This window comes from Electrophorus electricus, chromosome 23, assembly GCF_041902795.1.
Source record: "Electrophorus electricus isolate QZ-2024a chromosome 23, ASM4190279v1, whole genome shotgun sequence".
NCBI lineage: Eukaryota > Metazoa > Chordata > Actinopteri > Gymnotiformes > Gymnotidae > Electrophorus > Electrophorus electricus.
In genome coordinates this window covers 9,631,363-9,642,827 of record NC_137519.1, presented here as the reverse complement: position 1 = coordinate 9,642,827, position 11,465 = coordinate 9,631,363, and positions in this window count along the sequence as shown.

Here is an 11,465-nt window from a genome sequence, read left to right as displayed (position 1 = left end):
ACAAGATCTGCTGAAGAAGAATGATTTGGTATAGGGAGAATAAGTGCTTTAGTTAATGTTTGGAGCACCATATTTGTCTCAATGTTGGCAAGGCAGAATTTGTTTGTTTGTGGACACCACTGCACCATGTTTGTGCCCATTTGTGCATTAGTGATATGCAACGGAGAATTAAAGCAAATACCCGCAAACTGCCAGGGAAGAGCTATAGAATATTGATTCACATGCTTCAATCAATTACTGTATGAATGAGGCATTTTCAACAAGCAGATAATGTGTTTTGAGAAACTTCATCTTTTTACATTGTAGCTTCTGTTGTGACCTTCTGGTGCTCTGTGGGGGTGTGTGATAGTCCACAATGATTAAAAATGACAAATTAATATAAATGTGATTGCCCTAAACATCTGTTTAATTTTTCCACTAAAGCAGTAGAGGCCAAATGATTCCTCTTTTGTGCCAGTGGCCTTTAAAAGCTTACTGTCCCATCGATTCCCAGTTCACCTGTGGCAACAACCAAGCACTCTGAAATATTGTTTGAAAAAAAAAAAAAATTGAGAATGCTCAGTCCTGACACAGAATTTTAAGGAACAAACAACATTGTAAAAAGGATTGACTCAATCCTCTAAATGGGCAGTAGAATTTGACGGAGAACATAAATCAAGTGGTTCAATAAACAAGAAACACAGGTGAACAGAGCTGTCGTGAGAAGCATGTGGACTCGTATGAGATCAGCCATGGGAGTCCTCAGATCCTCCTCTGCTTGTGTGTCTGGCTCAGACAGAAGTTCAGAGGTGGATGAGAAATGATGTTTGCTCCTGTTGAGACAAGGGACTCCTTTTTTTTTTCTCTCTGCCTGTTTCCTGCACTTTGTCTACTTTGCAAGTGGGCATTCCTAGACACGAGGCTGTTTAGTTGTATGAGGGCCTTGAAGTGAAGGTGCCTGGAGGGGGGAGGGTGTGAGGTGGGGGGCGCGATGAATGGGGAGGAGGATGAAGAATGCTGACGTTTCACTGGGTTGTGTATAGTGCACAATTAGTCTGGTGTGATACAGACCCTGCTCTGACTGATCACAAATAGTCTGCCATGTTACGAACCCTGTTTGCACCATTTGTTATCGCTTTAGTTTGTCAACTGGAGATAATACTCAGGTATACTATTATATTTTCTCAGACAAACCCCCAATCTTTTTATTTAATTAATTAGTTTTTTTTGGTGACAAAGACTAACCTATTAGCTGAGTATGCTATCCATGCACAATTAGGAAATCTCCCAACACAGCAGGACGTTGGATGAATCCAACTCTTACTGATCATCTTGGCACTGAGGCGAAGGTACCTGACAGATAGAGCAACGTATAATCTGAGATTTTCTATCACTGTGTTAGGAGCCAAGGCCAACCGTGATCCCTCCATTATCATCTTGGGTAATCAGATCCCTGCCATCAGCACAGGATGCTGAAAAATGGTTCAGTCTATCAGACTTAATTCCCCATTTCCTTCAGTATGGCCACTTCCTGTAAATGTGCCCCATTTTAAATGTGATGCATAACGAAGCTGCTCACTGGGACAGCAATGAATAAATAGTGTTTCCTCATTTCTTCCAAAGACATCACCAAGTTTCTCATAAATATAAATGATACTCTACAATCACATTAAAGCATCTTAATTTTAGAATCTGGTTTTCTATTAATTGTCTAAGCAAATGATTGCCAAAGCCCACTACACAGTGCTCTGTGTGCAGGCAGTGTACACACAATAATATGAATGCTAAAACCAATGACTCCAGAATGAGAGTTTCTTAGTGTGTAACTTGGTATGTCCCTTAACACATTTGTTTTTTTTAAAAATACACTTGAGCCTGGAAATAACAAAATGATATTTTGTTATAAAGACAGAAAATTAATATTAAATAGAGGTGATGAATTTGTAGATTTCTTAGAAGTCACGCTTAGTGGAACAGTTCCTCAGGGCATTTTTTGCACTTCTTCATATTAATAATTGAGTGTTGGGGTGTCACGGAATGCTCGCCTCTCGTGAGTCATGTGGTTTGGCCCACCACGTGCAGTGGGAGGGTTTTGTTTGTTACCACGCCTGCACACACCTGCACCTTGGTTGTCTTTGTGTATTTAAACCCGCATCAGTGTATGTAGTGCTGTTGGTCATTGTTGATGTAGTGTGCTGAGGTTTATGTTAGTGTCATCATTGTTAAATGTATTTGTGTTCATCGTTTTTGTTATATGTGAGTGTCATTGTCTTTATGAATAAATGTGTGTACAAGTCGTTGGAATCCGTGCATCCTGCCCCTCGCCCTTCATCACTCGGGCACACGTTATTGTGTACACACAATAATATGAATGCTAAAACCAAGGACTCTAGAATGAGAGTTTCTTAGTATGTAACTTGGTATGTCCCTTAACACATTTTTTTTTTTTTTTAAATACACATGAGCCTGGAAATAACAAAATGATATTTTTTTATAAAGACAGAAAATTAATATTAAAATAGAGGTGATGAATTTGTAGATTTCTTAGAAGTCATGCTTAGTGGAACAGTTCCTCAGGGCATTTCTTGCACTTCTTCATATTAATAATTGAGCGTTGGGGTGTCACGGAATGCTTGCCTCTCGTGAGTCATGTGGTTTGGCCCACCACGTGCAGTGGGAGGGTTTTGTTTGTTACCACGCCTGCACACATCTGCACCTTGTTTGTCTTTGTGTATTTAAACCCACATCAGTGTATGTAGTGCTGTTGGTCATTATTGATGTAGCGTGTTGAGGTTTATGTTAGTGTCATCATTGTTAAATGTATTTGTGTTCATCATTTTTGTTATATGTGAGTGTCGTTGTCTTTATGAATAAATGTGTGTACAAGTTGTTGGAATCTGTGCATCCTGCCCCTTGCCCTTCGGCACTCGGGCACACGTTACATGGGGAATCATTGTTACAAGCTCTAAGATCAGCAAATCAAGACACTAGATCAGGATGTAATTCAGTTTAAACATCAGATTAAATCAGATTAAAAATTATATGATCAGACATTGTCAAACAGAAAGTGTTGCAAGATAAGGCAATTAGACAAATTGACAATGTGTTAAGGCTTTTGGCTTCTAGTATAGACACACTGCAGGGGACAAATATAATTTTTAGGACATATTATTATTATTATTATTTTAGGACATCATGACTGTTTCACTGTATATATATAATAATAAATAATGTTATAATAAATTGCTGCTGTTCATGTAGGGGGGCATGGCCTAGGAGCAGAGCGATGTAGGGGCAGATCAGTGAATGGAAACGCTTGACTGTGTCCATTCTGCAGGACATGGTTGAGAAGTCCTTTGCGCTTGACTGGTGGCTGTTTCACTTTTAGGCTTTTTGTTCACAAGCCCTGTCGCCTGGCCTTTGCAGCTTGTTGCTTTTTTTTCCTGGTGCTCATTGAGCACTCATTATGCCATTCAGTCTCTAGTCTAATCACAACTACCAGGTCATCAGCCTGCTAGAGTCTCTAAGTCTTTGCTTCATCTCTAAAGAGCACCAGAGGTTATTTTGAATTGATGAAAGGGGCAGAAGCAAATTAGAATTATATGATGATTTTCCTTTAAAAAAGTATATGGCATCTAATAAATGTAAGTTTTGAACAGTGTTGGTCTTTGCTTCTGAAGTCAAAATAACTATTTATCAATTTGCATCAAATATGCAGGAGAATCAAAGTTAGGAAAGATCCCTTGGCTGGTTAAAAGTTCATGCATTTTAATATGCAGCAACCAACTTCAGTTAATTTTCACCTCCAAACTGACATGACTGTATAACAAAAGCAGACAGCTAGCACTGACTCTAACTAACTTTGTGGGTTATTTTTTCAGGCAGAGTAGGAAAGTACAGATGAACCATTCCCTCTGTGTATCATCATACATTTGCGCAGCCGGAGCTTTCATACAAACCTGTAATGTGTAGCATCTGCTACTACAGGCTTCCATTTTTTCATTTGCCCTCTAGGTCCCCTACTAGTTTTCAGACTCTCTAGGTCTTAAGAATACCAATTATCCAACCTTAAAATTGTGTGCAATGTGCAGAGCCTCAGGCAAGTAACGTCTCTCTTGGTGCATGTTAAGGCATTTATACTGCTTTGCCCCAAATTACCAGATAGATAGGTTTCTACCGTATTGAAGGAAAACTTTGAAACCTTGAGCTTCACAGCACACGAGTTGTAAAGAACACTCTCTCAGTCTTATGTTTCCTTTTCATTGTGTAAGATAAACTATATGTTTGTCTTAAAGGGATATAACTACATCGTATTTGTTACACACTTAACTAAGTCCAAATTTTCATCCAAGTTGATATCTGATTTCAGTGTCAACCAAGTCTTAATTATTAAGGGAAAACTTACTGAACAGTAGCATCCATTAGGACATTTCATTTGAATGAAAAATCTAGCCTTTGCCTTTACCAAAAAAATGCTCCTGCATTTATTGCAGAAAAAAAAAGCTTTTTAGAAATGTCCAACTTGCAGGTCCAACTTGCCTGTTTTATCCATAAATTACCTGAGCTGTAAGAGACTCACATGTGCGAAGCAACCTTTGTTTGGTGATACAGATATTGCACCCTATGCGTAATGAGGTAATTTGTCGTCCTCTGAAGCTGTGGAACAGGGCAGCTCAGGAACAAAAGGTGGCTGGCGGGGAACCTGACTCATAATGACCGGACCGCCAGCTGCGTCTGCCCTAATGGCAGCCTGTCACGGCTCATGTGATTTCTGTGAGTTCATTTCATGGGTTTTCTCCCTGAGTGGTTTGTCTGCATGATGAAGAGCGGAATGAAGTTCTGATAGATCGGACATGGTTTCCAACTAACTTGGCATGATGGGAAAGAATGATTGTGCCTTGCGATGTACAGTACAACATGACTGGTTGGCCATATATTTATTATTTTAATGCAGATATTACCATCATCCTCTCTGGAATTAAACATGTCTGAAATGATATATGTCTATATGAATATTTATATACAGCAAACAAGACGTCCTTAGGACTACAAGAGACATGTGACAGAAATTTTCCCACATTTTAATGCTTTATTATTTAGGAACACATTTGTGAGATAGCAACTAAATTATTAAATTATTAGCAAATCAAATGAAAGTTAATACTCTGCTTAGCTGATCAGAAAACTGGACAGCACTTGTAGCCAAAGTTTTTGTTAAAGTATATATGACAAGCCACAGCAAGCAAGCTTGTTGTAAAACACCCATCTGTCCCAAAAATCACAGCTCTCTGCAAACTGTTAGATATATGCTGCAAAGGGATGAAGACTCAATTAGTTATAACAGCTATTGCATTTGTCCAGAGGGGCGGATGTCTGCTGGGGAGGATGTCTGCTGGGGACAACTCTGCATGCTGCACCTTCATTATGGGTGGAAATCTTAAAGCCCCAATGACTTGGTTCTAGCCTTTCCCGGGCAGTTGAACAAAAGATCAGGATTTGCTGCAGGTGTTGTTTAATAATTCATGGATCTGTGTAGCTCACTTCATATTCAGCAACACTCTATAGACCTGCCAAATCCATCAGCCTCTGTGTCCGCCCAGACATGAGTTTTAATCCCTGGATTACATTTAAATGATCCTAATCTGAGAAGAAATATGGTCAGGTAATATATACATATATAATGCTTCCTGGATTAAGTTCCACATCGAATGTCAATTAACCAGGACACTTTGATGGCAAGTGGGCTATATGAAACAAACCATAGATGGATAAAGTTGGATAACATGGAATTAATAGAATACTACTATAGCAGCAAGTCCAATGGAAGAATTTACAAGAAGCACAGAAGGGAACTATGGATGACAAAAAGACCTTCATCCATAGTCACAAATAAGCATCTAGTAAGTGTTCAAATGATACCTCCTGTCACAGCTGGAGATGAATGAAGCATAGGAAAAATAGCACTGCCCAAATACAATACAGCATCTGAGACAAAATGGTCAGAATGTGAAAAGAATGCAGGATTACCAGAGTATATAATGGACATGGTGTGTGACCCAGCTGTGGACATGTGGAAGGTGATCATGTCTAAACTAACTATTGTCAGCCACCGCTGTAGGCTCCCCTGATTTAGTGGCAAGCTATCTTTAGACAATATGGTAGAATATATGAATGCAGCAATAAGAACAATCCCAACCAGAATTATAAATGAAACCAGCAAACTGGCATATGCCACTGAAGAGGTCTTGAGACCATAGGCTACAAATAGAGCAAACTGGAGAATGAATCATCACATAATATAGCAACTCAGAGTGATTAAGACAGCTCCCAGAGCAGCAACCTGTCAGCATTGTCCATGAGTAGGTCACTAACAAGAAGAACTGGGCAGCACCTAAATCTGATATGATCTGATTTGATCTACTGACTAAAGAAACTAACAGTTCTGCATGGCTAATTAGTAACTCAAATGAATGAGCTGCTTTACCAGCTCCTATTCGTCATGAAGGACCCCAACAATGGCCAAACACCAACCAATGACAGACCTGCCTGTCTACAACATGGAAGCTCTTGTCAGGCATTCTAGTCACCAAACTGATTAAAAATGTCTGCAAATATATAAGCTCTGTACAGAACGGGATTGGAAACAATAACAGAGGCTCAAAGCAGCACCTACGGATAGGTTGAACTGTCAATCAAGAATCAGACCAACCTAAGCATGGATGGATTATATAAAAGCATATGAATGAATGCCACACACCTGGATACCTAATGCCTTTGTAAACCAAATAAGACCATAAAACCTTTCATCCAGAACTCGGTGGAAGGCTGTAAGCCAATTATAAATACCTGGGGACTCTCAAATCACACAGGAATCATAAGGCAGAAATAAGTAGAAGAACAGCCAAGTACCTTCTTAGTGTAAGGCATGTCCTCTAGAGCCAGTTGAGCATAATGGGAATATAAGAGTAATAAGATCAAATCCATGAACATATATGCCCTGCCAGTCATTAGAAACCCATCAGAAAAAAATAAGATGGGCATGCCGGGGCAGTGGTAGCTCAATGGATATGTTACTTGATATGCCAAGTTGCCACTTTTGGGCCCCTGAGCAAGGCCCTTAATCCTCAATTTCTCAAGTTGTGTTCAGTCAGAATTGTAAGTTGCCTTGGATAAAAGCTAAGTGTCATAAATGTAATAGAAGTTGCCAACATCAAGACCAGAAAACCCACAATACATGGGCACTCACCCAAAAACCAATGCCCAAAGTGACAGGGAGGAACAACCATCAAGTGGCAGGGATCACATATAGTAGCATACACAAGACATGAGCTGGACACTTACTGTTGGAGAACAACAAGGCTATGATTCTTTGGGACTTCCAGATCCACATATAAGCAAATAGCAGAGAACCATCCAGACACTATGATACCAGCAGTGGTAATAGATGTGGCAGTCCCAAGTGATATAAACATCCAAAGGAACTTCCCAGTTTTGCTTGCACAGCTGATGAAGGATCTCTGTCTGAAACCCCTGTTTCTTTTTTTCTATTGTGCACTACACAGCATTTTTGTGATTTATATATCAGTATATACAGTATATATACTGTGTGTATATATAAATATATAAGAGAAGCACTTTGCTTGCACAGCTGATAAAGGTCCATGTATTTTACTACAATTTTGAAATTTTGAATCTATCTATATATGTCACTCTTTTTGTTTTGCTCCAGGTTGCATTCACGGAGGTCACACATGTAGAGGAATTGTCAGAAAATAAGCATTTCAAAATGCACAAGTACGTGGGTGTGCAATGTTTTTCCACTAAAGACATTTATTCAGTCTTCTGAAAAACTGCCTATAGTAACATTGACACTCTTTACACTTAAACAGTGCTAAAAAGGGTACACTCGTCCATGGTTTAATTTTGTAGTTTTGTAACGCTGCTGGCCCGAGTGCCGCAGGGCATGGGGCAGGACGCACAGACTTCCTCGACGGTGCAAGATGTTTATTAATATAAACATAGATGACAAAGGTGGCACTCACATACATTAGCTACGCTGAACATGATAAACACATTGAACATTTGACGACTAACACATACACATGAAATGGTGATAACACAAACAGACGTTACGGCTACAGCGTTGTTCACATATATCAGCAGTTGCACAAAGTATCGACAATGACCAATGAGGGTGCACACACTGACAAGGGTTTAAATAGACAGACAAACATTCAACATTAAACCCTGTGCAGGTGTATGCAATCCCGGGGGGGCGTGGTTACAAATAATACACATGTGAATTCTCCTGCATACGGCGGGCCGTACCACGTGACTCGTGGGGTGAGGAGCATTCCGTGACAGTACCCCCTCCCTAGGGGCATGGCTCCTGAAGCATCCTATTCCTTGACAGCGAATCCCAGGCCACCCTGCACACATACAGACATCGCACGGCAATGCCCGGTGCCCACCTAATACAAGGCAGCCACAAACCGCCAGCCAGGGAGACCTCTCTGAAAGAAGGAGAAAAGCAGAGTCCCTGCCTCTCTCGGGGCAGTCCAGTATGCTCCACGTGATGTGTGGAGGGGAAGCATTCCTCGACGATAACCCCTTCCCAGGGTCGCAGCTCCCGATGCCTCCCATTCTGGGACAGTGAACCCCAAGACACTGCACGGCAATGCCTGGTACCCACCCAGCACAAGGCAGGCTAGGAACTGCCTACCAGGGAGATGTGATGCGTCCCCGCAACGTGATGGCCTGTAAACACACAAAAGGTACGAATACACACAAATAAGTATGCCATTAAACCAACACATAAGGAACACTGTGCTGGAAATGTGTCCTTGGCCCCGATGGACACACAGGGGTGCACGTCCACCCCAATTCCGAGTGTGGCACACCCCCTAACGGTCCTCCTTACACCTGCCGCTCTAGGAGTGCTCCAGAGGAACTCTCCCTCCAGGACTTTGGACAGACCCTTTCAGTTCTCTTGGTGAGTTTGCAGAAGCGGAAGAACTCGGGCATTCCCCTCCTTGGCCGGAGACCTCGCTGAGTCCACCTTACCGCCCTCACCACAGTCCTCGTGGATCGCCTCGGCTTTCCTTGGCCTCAGCTTGATAGCCCTAGGCACCCCCAAAATATTTCCAGGGGGTGTTCCTCTCCACCTTTGGAGTTTCCGCGAACGTCGGTCGCAGTACTCTCCCCAATCTCCCGGGATCCTGGCAGCAGTTTGGGACGTGCATAAGTACCTTCCAGTAGGAAGTCCGTTTTGTGTCGAGGGGGTAGGCGTCCTGTGGAGTGTTCATCATTCTGTAACGCTGCTGGCCCGGGTGCCGCAGGGCGTGGGACAGGACGCACAGAGTTCCTCGATAGTGCAAGACGTTGTTTTGAATTAAGTTTTGAATTAGGATGTCCATTTTTGTACTGCAGCACAAAAAAAAATGCACATAAAAGCATAAACAACACTGAGCAAAATGGTCTAATATATTCAGATGTTTGATATCATCTGATTTCGCTGTATACCTGATATATTTGTTTTATGATTGCACTGATTGAGTTTTCTGCACTCCAAATGTCACATGTTAGAAATTTAGCCCGCACCTAAAACAGTGGTACAACTGCAGTTACAACAGAAAATAAGAATTTTGTAGAGCACCTACTGTGAGACCCATAAATGTTTGTCAGCTCATATACAGTATGCTTATAAACACCTTAAACACTACACTCAGGATGTATCAAGAAAAGAGAGCAGAAATTGATTTCCTTTTTCTTAACCAGAGTCATTAAAATAAATGGCAGGATCAAAAAGCTAAGTTTGATTAAAGCGGCACTTTGATGTAGTCATTTGCCACCCTTGGCTGGGTGCCTCTACCTGAGAGATTCAGAAGATGATTGAGAGAGTGGCGAGGGAAGTAGCAGTCCCTTTGAAGCACACCTGTACCAGTTAGTTACATACCCTACGTAAGTGCAGTTACTGCCATCATGGCATGATCTAGTGAAGACTTTGACATACTGACACTGCAGAGTATTTAAAATGGTATCATGGTGGTAGATGTAGTCATTTATGTACAGTTATATAGATCTTGTCACTAAGGCCTCTCCTAAGCACTGCGTGCATTGGTACAATTCATGTTTCTTGTATTCTGCTGTAAACGTCAGTGAAGGGTAGTGAAGAAAATTGCCAGAACGGGAGAAGGAGGTGTGTGTGTTAGACCTTGTGCTGTGCCTGGAATGCGCATACAAGACTGTGATCACTGTGGAATCTGCTTAAGGAGCTCACTGATGCATCAACAGCCCATAAAAATGTCTGGGAGAATATCACTCAACCAACAACCCCCCCCAACCACTCGGCAACAAACCTTGCATTACGAGAGACCTGAGATAGGGATGCTAAAAGCAACATTCCATTTGCTTCTTATACAGTTAGACAGGAAACTTGTCTTGCTAGGTCAGGTCAAATAAGCAAATGAATGAGGCCAAGAGAGTAGGTAAACAGGTGGGATGAAAATTCCTTTCAGTCGACAGCTATGCTTGCCAAACAAACCAGAGATCAGATAAATGAGGGGCTGGAACAGCTCTCTGAGCATGTCACTGTAAAGCAGTCCTTTATATTGGACTCGAAGATTTTTTTTTTTTAATCAAGAATCAGAGAATAATGGTTCTACCTATAAATCTTTTGTGTAATGTCATCATTTCAGTATGGGTATTAGATGCACTGACATTTAATCTTATTTCCTTTGGTGGTCCCTAGAGACCTGCATCTGCAAACCTGCTATATATTCAAGGCAGTGTTTCATTGCACAACTGATGCAGCTCACACTACAACTTTGGGGAATCTTTAAATATTTAATTGTGTTATCATTGCTACAATGTTGTGGTTTTTCAGAGGATAGTCATAATTATTTCAAGAGACAATTATTTTTTCCCCCAGTCTTTGGATATTTTTTTCCAGAACCCTATTCAGGTTCCAGAGCATGTTTTAAGTACATAAACTGTGCATACACTATTGACTTTGCAAATAATAAAACATTTGGTATGACAGCTAATCTTGTCATTTAAAACATTATGAACATTTCCTAATCCCAGATTAAGCCCTAAAACTAAACTAAAAATAATTTCCAATGGTGTTTTATTTTTGGCATTGCAATTTAATCCAACATTAAATTTAATCCATGTATGGGAAATTGGGCCAGTGTCATCTAATTATTGTGATGAATTATAAATGCATATATTCATCTAAATGATCAAAGTAGTTACAGCTATTATGCAACATTCTCAATTAATCCTCACCTACTTCAGGATTAGTCTTTGTCCCAACTTCCCAACCAGACAGCATTTCTCTCCTACTGAGAAAACATTAACTATCTTGCTTATCATGAGCAAAACTGAAGATGTTTTGATGCTTTATTATTCTTGTTGGAAACACATGTCAGTGTCACAAAACATACTGTTAGATTGATAATATGTAAAGAATGTAAAGGTATACT